This window comes from Ictidomys tridecemlineatus, chromosome 6 (genome assembly GCF_052094955.1).
Source record: "Ictidomys tridecemlineatus isolate mIctTri1 chromosome 6, mIctTri1.hap1, whole genome shotgun sequence".
NCBI lineage: Eukaryota > Metazoa > Chordata > Mammalia > Rodentia > Sciuridae > Ictidomys > Ictidomys tridecemlineatus.
Window position 1 is genome coordinate 159,301,249 of NC_135482.1, and position 12,872 is coordinate 159,314,120.

Sequence of the window (12,872 nt, forward strand, 5' to 3'; positions counted from 1 at the left end):
GACAAGATTAGATGGACTCACAAGGTCTCTGGAGGCCTCACCTTGGAACCGTCACATCAACACTTCTGTTACAGTCCCACTGTCAAAACAAGTCACAAGATTGGTGAGAAATAGATTTCCTGCCTTGGAGAAAAAAAAAGTTACAAAGCCTCATTGCAAAGGGCAGGATCTAGAGAGGCCATTGACGCTACCAGTATCACCTGTCCCCATTGAAACATTTCAACCTGGCCTTTATTGAAGTAGGGTGAGCCATCTTTTTCTAAGAAGGATTATAAACCAGCTGCCTCTGATCAATATAATGAGGGAGGCGAGGTTGGTCCAATTGTGTTTGGCTTCAGTTCAAACTAAATCTCAGCGGGAGGTTAGGCAGAATCCAAGACACACCAGGGTGGGGTGACAGTGAGAAAATAGAATGAGGGCCCAAGCAAGCAGAGAAGGAAACGATATACGGCAAACATATCTGAAGTCTCCAGAGAAACCATCAAGTCACAAGATTCAAAGACTTTACCTACCTGCCACTCAACAGATGAATGGATAAAGAAAATGTTGTACACATACACAATGGAATATTACTCATATAGAAGAATATTACTCAACTGTAAAGAAGAATGAACTTATGGCATTTTCTAGTAAATGGATGGAACTGGAGACTATCATGCTAAGTGAAATAAGCCAATCCCCAAAAAACCAAAGGTAGAACATTCTCTCTGATATGCAGATGCTAACATACAATGCAGGGGTGCAGGATTTCATTGGATTAGACAAAATGGAATGAAGGGAAGGAAAGAAGGATTGGAATAGGAAAGACAGTAGAATGAATTGGATATAACTTTCCTATGTTCATAAATGAATGCACCACCAATAAAACTACACATCATGTACAATCACAATAAGGGGATCCTGATTAGAATAAGTTATACTCCATGTATGTATAATATGTCAAAATACACTCTACTATCATATATATCTAAAAAGAATAAATAAAGAAATTTTTTTAAAGACTACCTACTATCTTGTGCTTTGATGCAGCCCTGACCTCTGTGAAGGGATGAATGTTCCAGAATGGTCTCTCTCTTTGCCACATTGTTCGTTCCATAAAAAAACGTGTTCACAGGGAAGTCCTGTCAGTGCCTGATGGATAGCCTGGGTGGTAGTTGGGAAATTCTTCTCTTGTCCATCTGGAGCACCCTAAGACTGGATCTTCTTAGCTCCTCTCAGGAGGGAGAAGACAATGGCCTCCAATGTCTTTAGCATTGGCAAATCACAAAGGTGATCTATCTATATCTATCTATATCTATATCTATGTCTATGTCTATATGTGTGTGTGTATATATATGTATATGTATGTATGTGTATATATATATACATACATACATATACATATATATACTTTTTTTAATCCATTCATCTGTTTAAGGGCAGCTAGGCTGGTTCCATAGTTTAGCTATCTTGAATTGAGCTGCTATAAACACTGGTGTGGCTGCTGATTTTTAAGTCCTTTGGGTATAAACTGAGATGTGGGATAGCTGGGTCAAATGGTGGTTCTATTCCAGGTTTTCTGAGGAATCTCCATAATGCTTTCCATAATGGTTGTACCAATTTACAGTCCCACCAGCAATGTATTAGTGTACCTTTCTCCCCATATCTTCAAGAATATTTATTGTTGTTTGTATTCTTGGTAATTGCCATTCTGACTGAGGTGACATGAAATCTAAGTACTTTTGATTTGCATTTCTCTAATTGCTAAAGATGTTGAACATTTTTTCATATATTTGTTGATCCATTGTATTTCTTCTTCTGTGAAGTGTCTGTTCAGTTCCTTAGCCTATTTATTGACTGGGTTTTTTTTTTTTTTTTTTTTTTTTTTTTTGTGTGTGTGTGTGTGTGTGAAGTTTTTTGAGTTCTTTATATATCCTGGAGATTAATGCTCTGAGTGCATGTGGTAAAGATTTTCTCGCTTTCTTCAGGCTCTGTCTTTATGTTATTGGGTTTTTTTTTTTTCTGAAAAGAAGCTTTTTAGTTTGAATCTGTCCCATTTATTGATTCTTGATTTTACTTTTTGCATCTTAGGAGTCTTGTTCAGGAAGTCAGGTCTTAAGCCAACATGGTGAAGATTTGGGCCCACTTTTTCTTCTGTTAGGTGCAGGGTCTCTGGTCTAGTGCCTAAGTCTTTGATCCACTTTGAGATGAGTTTTGTGCAGGGTGAGAAGTAGGAGTTCAATTTCATTTTGTTACATGTGGATTTCCAATTATCCCAGCACCATTTATTGAATAGGCTATGTTTTTGGTGCCTTTGTCTAGTATAAAACATACTCTTTTTAAAGATAGTTTATATATATATATACACATATACACATGTATCTGCATCTGTATATGTTTATATATTTTCTTTTTGACACCAGGGATTGAATTCAGGTGTGCTTAACCACTGAGCCACATCCCCAGCCCTTTTTTAAATATTTTATTTTGAGACAGGGTCTCACTAAGTTGCTTAGGGCCTCAGTAAGTTGCTGAGCCTGGTTTTGAATTCACGATGCCTCAACCTCCTTAGCTGCTGGGATTACAGGCGTACACCACCACACCCAGCAGTTGAATATAATTTAAAATTTAAAATATTTTTATATTTACATGTATACATGTAATAATTATTATATATTTATGGGAGCAGTGTGATATATCAATACATGTATATATGCAATGTGCAATGATAGCATCAGGATAATTGGCATATCCATCACCTCAGACATTTATCCTGTTGGGAGCATTTAAAAACCTCTCTAATAGCTATTTGAAATATGCAATTAATTGTCATCAACTATAGTTATCCTCCTATCCAACTGCACCCCTGTACCCATTAACCATCCTTTCTTCATCCCCCTCTCCCTTAAAACATGTTCTGTGCATGTGTGTGTGTGGTACTGGGGATTAACCCAGGGGCCCTTTACCACTGAGCTATATCTCAACTCTTTTTATTTTTATTTTGAGACAAGGTCTCACTAAGTTTCTAAAGCTGACCTCAAACTTGTAATTGTCCTGCCTCAGCCTCCTGAGTTGCTGGGATCACAGGCATGCACCATCAGGCCCGGTGCCTAAAATATATTATCAAATCCTTTTCTTGTGGCTGCATCAAAGTCAGAGAACAGTGCACAGACATCCTGTGTGTTGTGCTGATTCACAGCAGAGACCAGTATCCTTAGAATTTCTCATGGTGAAGGTACCCCCATATAGCTTCCATTTACCAAATGAGTCAACAAGGCATGTATCAGTATCTTTGCTATGTGAAGATTCTGAGGCCTGAATAGATGCTGCAAAAGGGGCGAGACTTTAGTTAGAACCCAGATTTCAAAATAACACCACTGTACTCTAGCCATTCCTCATGCCCTCTTCCAGACTTAGAAGTCTGCCAAACTGATGCAAAAGGATATCTTTCATTTGTTTTAGCAGATCTAAAATGGAATTTCAAAAAAAGAAAAAAGGAATTGAGAAGGAAAATATCTACAGCTCAAATCAGATTCTGAAACATCTGGTGTGCAAAGTGAGAAAAAGGTATCACAATGCAAGTTCCTGTATGTGAATCCAAAATCTAACAGCAGCGGTGTAAGCACGGGAAACAGACCTACTTTGCAGCAGAGGTCATGAAAAAATAACTTAGGAGTTTAGCTATCAGAAAGCTCAATATGAGTCACCTGTGTGATATCATTACCCCCAAAAAGCAAATGTAATTTTAGGTTGCCTTAAACTATTATTGCTCTAAGGTTTTATGTGGAAAAGGAGGCCATCCACACTTGGAGAAATGCAGGTCATTCAAGGCTACTTGGTTAGGAGGGATGTGAATCGAGGGTCCTGAGCATGGGGTGGGTGGGATCATTAGTTGACTTATAAGACTCTTTTCTACACTGGTGCTTTGTATTTGTTTTAGCAAGACAGCAGCTACTGCAACCCAGCCATGCTGGCTATTTTCCTTTCAGTTATGCAATGGACTCATTTCCCTTCCATGATTTCTGAAATAGTGGCTCTTCAACCTTCAATAGGTAGAATTCCCAGAGGAGCTATAAAAATGATGGACATTCTGAACTGTGCACAGTGGCCCATGCCTAGAGTCCCAGCTACTTGGTAGATGTGTCTCTGTATGGTGTGTCTGTAGGGATGGTGTGTCTATATTAGCTTTCCATATGTTTATCAAGTACTTATAGTTCCTGCTCTGAGAACTCTCTGATTTAACCCCTTGCTCATTTTTCTACAAGTTTCTGGTCTTTTTCTCATTGATTTGTAGTGCTTGGAGATAATCCTCCATGGATCTATCATGTTCTTGCATGATGAAGGCCTTGTTTCAGGAAAAGGATATATTTTAATACAAATAGTCTGAGAAGTTGGAGATTTAGAGGTGTAACTTCTCAGAAGGATCTCGGGGTCATAAACCCAGAATCACCTTCCCTGTCTGCTCCAGAGATTAGTTTACAATCCAGGGTAATTAGTAATGTCCCCATTCAGGGGAACAGCTATGCTAGCAGCTTTATAGAAGCTCAGGGTCTCCTAATTTGGGGGCATCTGACCATCACATGATCTTGGGGGATGGGGCTTAGGAATCAATGCAAGATGTTGCTGTCTGCTATTTTAGCATGAGTAATAAACTGTCTATATCTTTGCCCCAGATGTCTATGTCTTTGGTTGGAATATGTTGAAACCATGGTAAGCTCATTTGTTAGTTTGCAAATAGGGTCAAATCACAGCTCCTTTACAGTTTCTGACAATGTGTAGAAACTCCTCTGTAATAAGGATTGCAAAGAATTCCACCTATATTTTTAAAAGTCATAGCAGATAGTTCTGAAGTAAGGCCAGGGATGAGACAAAGATGCTGCATCCTTTGAGATTCAGCCAAATGCCACATCTCCCACTAAGCAGTTGTGTGTTGGACCTAACTTTGGAATCTTGAGTAGGATTAAAAAAAAATCTATTATGCAATAGAAAATGCAAAGAGCATTAAAATTAACCAGACACTGAAAGAAAAGCTAATCATTTACAAACATTAAATGCTTTGAAAAATAGTCATTTCACAATTAAGATAGCAGAGAAGCATTTCACATTACCCTGAGATGAAGTACCCTAACCTAAACTCCACTATGGCTAAGGGCTCATGAGGAAAGCCTTCAGAGAGAAGACCCTGTGGTTCCTCAGGTCAACACATTGCCTGATTATCCACTTTATCCATATTTAATGATTGCCTTTGAGAGATCTGGAGCAAGCCAGGTGCAGTGGTGCACATCTGTAGTCCCAAAGACTTGGGAGGCTGAGGCAGGAGGATCACTTGTTCAAGGCTAGCCTCAAAAACTTAGTGAGATATTGTCTCAAAATAGCCTAAAAAGACAGGAGCAATCTAGAGAGAAATACAGTCCAAAGCATGTTGGGGACCCATGAAGCTCATTATTTGCTCCCCAGTAAATCCTAGCTGAATGCTAGCTGTGCTCTACTGGTCAAGAAGGAAGACTAAGAAAACCCCATCCCTATTTTCAGGAGTAATGTAAAAGAGAGGGAATTCAGTGATTTCCATTGAGGAGAGAAGGGCTCATATCACTTGTTTGTGAGTGTTAAGTAGGATAGTTAAAAGAACTTGGGGGTGTGGTGGTGCATGCTTATAATCCCAGAGACTCAGGAGGCTGAGGCAGGAGGATTGTAGGTTCAAGACCAGCCTCAGTTATTTAGCAAGACCCTAAGCAACTTTGTGAGACCCCCCTCTGTGGGGAGCAGTGACTTGGATCAGGATCTCTGACTGTCTCGAAGCAGGAGCCTGCACTTGCGCTGGGAACTTCTTGTGCAAAAGTCCAGGTCAAGTTCACCCCAGTTGCTATGGTGATGCCCTGCTTAACGAGGTTCTGTGAAAGTCAGGAGACTGCCAGTCTTGACCCTGAGTTCAGACACCAGCTGCCAGGGGTAGAGAATTATGAGCGCAAAAAGATAATTATAATTGGCTGTGAGTCTTCAACCTTCAATCCTTCATGCTTTGAAGAAACTTCCTCACAGAAAACCCTTTTGATGATAAAACCTATATATAAACATGCTGAGCTAGCTCTGGATCATTGTTGCTCCATCAGAGGACAGTGTCCCTCCTGGACCCAACTCTCTCTCTCTCTCTCTCTCTCTCTCTCTCTCTCTCTCTCTCTCTCTCTCTCTCTCTCTCTCCTCTCCCTCTCCCTCTCCCTCTCTCTCTCTCTCTCTCCTTCTCTCCTCTAATCTCCCATCACCCACTGCCAGTTTCTAAACCAATGGTGGTGCAGGTTGTGGCACCTGTATCAAAATTAAAAATTTTAACAAAAGGAGCTGGGAACATAGCTCTGTGGTAAAGCACCCCTGTGTTCAACCCCCAGTGCCAAAAAAAAAAATGTATAAACTCTTCCAAGTTGAAGTGGTACTAGGCATGGTAGTGAATGCCTGTAATCTCAGTGACTCAGGAAGCTGAGGCAAGAGGATCCTGAGTTCAAAATCAGCCTCAGCACCTAGTGAGGACTTAAGTAACTTATCAAGACCCTTTCTCAATATAAAAAATTAGAAGGAGTGGGGTTGTGGCTTAATGCTTAAGCACCCCTGAGTTCAATCCCTGGTACAAAATGAAACAAAACAAAATATGAAGTGGCCCACCCTTGAAGGCTGGGTATAAAAGAATAAGAATTTTTCAGGAGAGGGGAAAGTTCAAGGGGCAAATCAGGGTCAGAACATTTGTGTTTCACCTGGCAGCTGAGGATGAATGGGAGGGGAGCAGGTAAGGCTGAACAGGCAGCAAGTGGCCCAATTAGGAAGGACTTTGAACAGAATTTCATCATAGGTTTATATGGAAAGAAATAGTTTCTTAACAACTTCAAAAAATTTTTCACTTATACCTTACCAGGTCCTATACCTAGTTACAAAGTAGACATTCAATGCTCAGTGCCCAGCTGGAAATTTAGGTACATCCTCTTGATAATCATCCCTGTCGAGATGGTCATTCCATCAAATGGGTCATTTCTGCTCTGTGTGCTCAGGAATATTAGCCATGATTTTTTTTTTTTTTAGACACAGGGGGTTGAACCCAATGGTGCTCTGCCATTGAGCTATACCCAGCCCTTTTTATTTTTTGAGACAGGGTCTCACTACATTGCTGAGGTTGGGCTTGAACCTGCAATCCTTCTGCCTGAACCTCCCAAGTAGTTAGGATTTAGGCCTGTACCATTGCTCTTGACTGGAACTTTTGCTATGATTTAGAAAAAGAAATGTTTGTCTGGGATATCAGTCTCAATTATTCTCATATTTCTTTGTTGGAGAAGAGCCAAATGTAAAAATCCATATATTCAAAGCTTTTATCTGCATTTTTAATTTATTAGATTAAATCACATTCATTGGTCAACGTCCTGTTATTCAAAGAACTTCACTGTCAACAAGTTACCTCTGCCTCTCCTCTTTCCTTGCTTCACCTGCCACTAATTACCAACCTTCAACAGAATATACACATACCTCTCTCATCTACCCAAGCACACATCTGGGACTGGTGACACAACCTGTGGGGCCCAGTGCAAAATAAAAAATGCAGCATCCTCTTATTAAGAATTGCAAAATGGGGGCTGGGGATGTGGCTCAAGTGGTAGCGCGCTCGCCTAGCATGCGTGCGGCCCGGGTTCGATCCTCAGCAGCACCACATACCAACAAAGATGTTGTGTCCGCCGAGAACTAAGAAAAAATAAATAAATGTTAAAATTCTCTCTCTCTCTCTCTCTCTCTCTCTCTCTCTGTCCCCCCCCCCTCTCACTCTCTCTTTAAAAAAAAAAAAAAAAAAAAGAATTGCAAAATGGCTGGGCACAGTGGCACATGCCTAAATTCCCAGTGGCTCAGGAGGCTGAGGTAGAAGGATCGGAAGTTCAAAGCCAGCCTCAGCAATTTACTGAGGCCCTAAGCAACTCAGGTGAGACCCTTTCTCAAATAAAATATAAAAAGGACTGGGGATGTGCCACAGTGGTCAAATGCCCTGGGTTCAATCCCCAGTATCCAAAAAAAAAAAAAAAAAGTTAACACAGGCAGGAGATTGACTGGAGGGTAATAAAAAGTGGCTTGAGATAAAAGCAGATTGAGGGATTAGAAGAGAAGAATTATCCAGCAAGATTTTCAAAGGATCTTTGATAGTGGAAGCTAATCAGTAGTTGAAAGATTTGCACAACTCACACACCCAATTGATATAGGGTTTAGTGAATGCCTAGAAAAATGAGCCTCCATGTTGCTCTTGGGGTGCTAATGGGGGATTTCAGGACGTGTTACCCCCAACTATGTCATCTTGGCGTTTGAAAATAACAGAAGCAGCAGGAAGACACCCCTCCTTTCCCTTTCGTCCTTCTTCCTTAAAACAGATCATCATACTCTCATTTGCGAGGTGCCCTTCATATCCCCAGAGCAAAGGAACATCAGTATCTCTGAAGACACAGGGACACTGAGGGAATCTGAGCAAACAGGCCTTGCTAAGTTTCCCCCATCTGTTTCCATTAGATCACACCCCTGCGTCCACTCCTCACCAACCCTAAGCATAAAAAGATTAAATTATATTCTTAAAAAAAACAACAACCCCCCAAACCCAAGCCTAAACATAGGCAAGTTTACCTGTTTTTTTGGGTCTTCATTTCTTCATGGAAGCTCCTGTGTCATGTAAAACTTACATTAAAAAAAAAATAGTACATGCTTTTCTCTCGTTAATGTGTCCTTTGTTAGAGGGGCCTCAGCCTTGAGCCTAGTGATGATGGTAAGGAAAGAGCTTTCCTCCACCACAGGAAGTCTGTGCAGCTCTCACACCCCCAGTCCCACCCTCCCTTGTCTATTGAGCAGAGTGGAACAGGTTGCACATTACTTAACCACATTTCAGAGGCTTAGTCACTTTTACTTTTAATAGATGCCAGCAGTTGGTGTTACCGTTATACCGATCCCATGGCAGTCACCCAGCCCATGTTCCACCTGACAAAATTCACTGCTGTGAATTCCCCTCCAGTTTATACACCAGGGGAGGCTTCGGAAGAAAGGCGTGCTAGGCTCACGATGGAGAAAGGTTATAATGCATCACACCAGCCTCTGAGTTGACTTAGCTTCCCATTTTATACTCACCATTTGTTGACACATTGTTCCACCTCAGTGAGGTTGTCGAAAAAAGGTATCTGTGAGACAGGAGGATTGCAAGTTCAAAGCCGGCCTCAGCAACTTAGCAAGGTCCTAAGCAATTCAGTGAGACCCTGTCTCAAAATATAATACAAAAAAGGGCTGGGGCGTGGTGCAGTGGAGCACGCCTATAATCCCAACTGCTCAGGAGGCTGAGGCAGGAAGATTGCAAGTTCAAAGCCAGCCTCAGCAATGGTGAGACATTAAGCAACTCAGGGAGACCCTTTCTCTAAACAAAATACAGAACAGGGCTGGGGATGTGGCTCAGTGGTAGAGTGCCCCTGAGTTAATCTCCAGTAACTACCCCTGCCCCCCCAAAAAAGAGGGCTGGGATGTGGCTCAGTGATTAAGCACCCCTGGATTCAACCCCTGGTACAAAATAAATAAATAAATAAAGGTGTCTCTTTTCTTTCTAATTTCATGCACAGTACTTTTTCTTTTTAACCAGCCAGCTTTTTCCCCAGGTTGAATATTAGTTCAAGTATTTACTTGCACGATAAATTGGTAGTTCTTAAAGAAAAACCCCCAAATCAATGTATTCAAGGAAAAGGAAATTACAAGTATTGCTCTGTTTTGAGTTGCGGTCCAGAAAATACCATCTTTCTCTGCAGATTTCCAAATCTCTTCCAGCTAGAGAATGGCAGACTATGCACTGGGTAGAATAATTTCATAACCCTATGCTCTCAATGAGGCCATGTGCAAGTTGCATTGGATAATAAACTATGATTTATCTGTCACCTTTACATATGAGGACAATCACCACATACATGACTAGATTTCTAGTATCCAAATGAATGTCAGAACCAAAGGCTGTCTAGTAGCGCTACAGGACTATTTTCTAAAATACTAAGGCACTGGGTTGTAGCTCAGTGGTAAGAGTGTATGCTTAGCATGTGAGAAGCCCTGGGCTCCCCCCAGCCCCAGCAAACAAACAAACACAGAAACTAGAAAAATTGTACTTTAAAGGTGGAGTATGAACTGTCTCTGCATGTTTTCTCCCAGTCAGGGGATTCCTCCAGTGAGTTACCCAATGTCCTAATTTTCATTTTGTCTGTAACTTGTTACTTGCACAAGAAAAAACATTGCACAGTGTTTTCTATCTGTGCTCTCTGCTTGACCTCTAAGCTCATAAAAGAGCAGAATGCAGACTTCAAGGGACACCGAGTATATCACAGGACGAAGAAAGGCAGTAATTGAGGGAAACATTGACAAGTTACTTTGGAAAGAATTTTCCTCTAGGCTCCAATTTAATATTTTTCTCATTGAACTGTATCACCCCTGCTATCGCCATCTATCCTTAGCTGGTGACCTATGCTGGGTTCACAAATCTGACTATTCCAATAACTTAAGAAATGGCAAAGAAAGCACGCACACACACAGAAGTACCTTTTCAAAATCCAGGATGGCTCTCCAACCTTAGGGGTCCATGGAAAGAGAGAGCTACTGGAATTCTTTATTTCTTATATAGGAGACACACACACACGGGCAAGTTCCATGGAACATTCTATTCCCAAAAGGGCAAAGGGGTAGGATTACAAAGGAACAGGTGAGTGTAACTCAGTCCCACAGGGTGATGCCTACTCTTGGAGCCACGCCTCATTATCCAAGCAGAGGTAAAGCCCAAGTTATTGAGGGGCGCAATAATTGTTCTGTATCTCTTGCTCAGGACTTAAGGGTGTGTATTTCCAGAGTGACTCCCGATACCCTGCCAGAACCACATCCACACCATAGCTTCTCATGGCCTAGCATATAGAATTGCAAGTGGCAACCTCCAGGCACAATGATATGAAATCATGTATAACAGGAGGAATTCATGGCCTACAGTCTCTCAAAAACAAACAAACAAAACCAACCAACCAACCAAACAAAAACCCTGAATATCCTCTTAGTTAAAAACATGCACCTGCAGTACTCCAAGATCTATTTTGGATTGCTGACTTACATATGGTTGGTTGTACATCATTGCCGCCATGGCCAAGGAATGGACTTGGAGGAATTCCTTGGATAAATATAAACTGTCAACATGATTTTTAACTTATCTGCACAGTCCAAGAATCTAGCTTATTGAGGTGGCTCTCACAGCAGTTTTAAGCTTTATTTAGTAGAAGGTATATAGGACTTCTACTTCTTTATGTTGAACAATTCAAGGACTTCTTGAAATAATGATTATTAAATGTTTCCAAAAATATCAAGTTACACCCTCAGTTCTTATGGGCAAAGTCTCCAGAAATACATGCTAATTGCCACAAAGCTGGAGCTCTTTGGGGGTGGGGGGTAGATTTGTGCCCAATAGCAGGCTGTTAACTGTATACTTCTACCATAGGATCCAGGATCATGCAGCAGTGACCTACTGTTTGTTGTAAATCACCAATCACTATGATACCAATGAATTCAAATCCACCTGAGTTTAGTTCCATTTTACTCAGAGTATAGACTACCAGACAAGGTCACTCCATTTTACATGTGAGCACACCTGTATACACTCAAAGGATATACATGTATATCCATGTATTCATTTTTTCAAGTTAATTGAGGTTCATTGCTGTTCTTCTTGCAATCTTGTGTCATCATTACTGTTTACTTTGTAGCGAATTATTGAATACACTGTAGTTCAGAATGGTAACACAATACTAATCTAGCAATTCAACTAAATTTTGAGAAAAATTTCTAATGATTCAAATGAGTCATTCACATACCTTTTGCTTAAGCAGATGTAACAACAAGCACACAATTGTATTATGACATTTCATGAGCCATGTGCTACCTGTGAATGTGTTTTTGGAGCCCATTTCTTCCCCACTACTGAAATCCAACAGTTGTCACTCATTTTGCTCAATCCATTCATTAAGTTCATTCTCACCTCTCACCTCACACATCATCAGCACAGCTTACTGCCTCTACCTTCATTTCCAACCATCTCTACTACTACTGCTGTCATCTCTTGCCTAGAAATATTGCATTAAATGCATAATTGCTCTATACTTTTTACCCTGCTCCCAGGAACCAAAGTGATCTTTGAAAATTTAAGTCTTATAACTCTTCTGTTCAAAGCAGCACTGTGGTTTTCCTGCAAGCCTTGGTCTTTCCCCATATGCAATCATACTTCTTTACTTCAACTCTTTCCTTTCACCTTCTTGAGTCAGCACAGTGGCCATCTTGTTCCCAGAACACATTAAGCACATTCCAGACTGTGAAAGTGTTCTTTTGCCTGGATGGTCTGCTCACCTCTCCCTACATACAATTGTGACCTTCTTTCCACATTATAAAGTCACTATAAAAATCCTTCTCTATTCATTTATTTTCCATACACACAACAAAACCCTTGGCCATGGGCCAATAAAAACCTGCCTGTACCAAACTTAGTGTCAAACAAAATGACATGTACTTCTGATGTGTTTAGGAAGCAATAGATCACTTATTCATCTCAAAATGTCTTAACCTAGAATAACCAAAGACCCCCCCCCCAAAAAAAGGGATAGTATTTAAACAACTACCTGGACTCTTCACATGGATGGGGGGGGTATACCTACAAAGATTAACAAGGGACAACTAAGGACTTTTTGAGATGTTGGGGCAGGAGAACCTGTTCACCTCCCCAACAGCCTTTACTATTTCATTTTCACTTTCCCAGGGCCAGCTCACCTATCAGACTTCAATTTAGATGTTACCTTAAAGCCCTTACCCCTCTGCCAGATTGTCCTGGTTTTAACAGA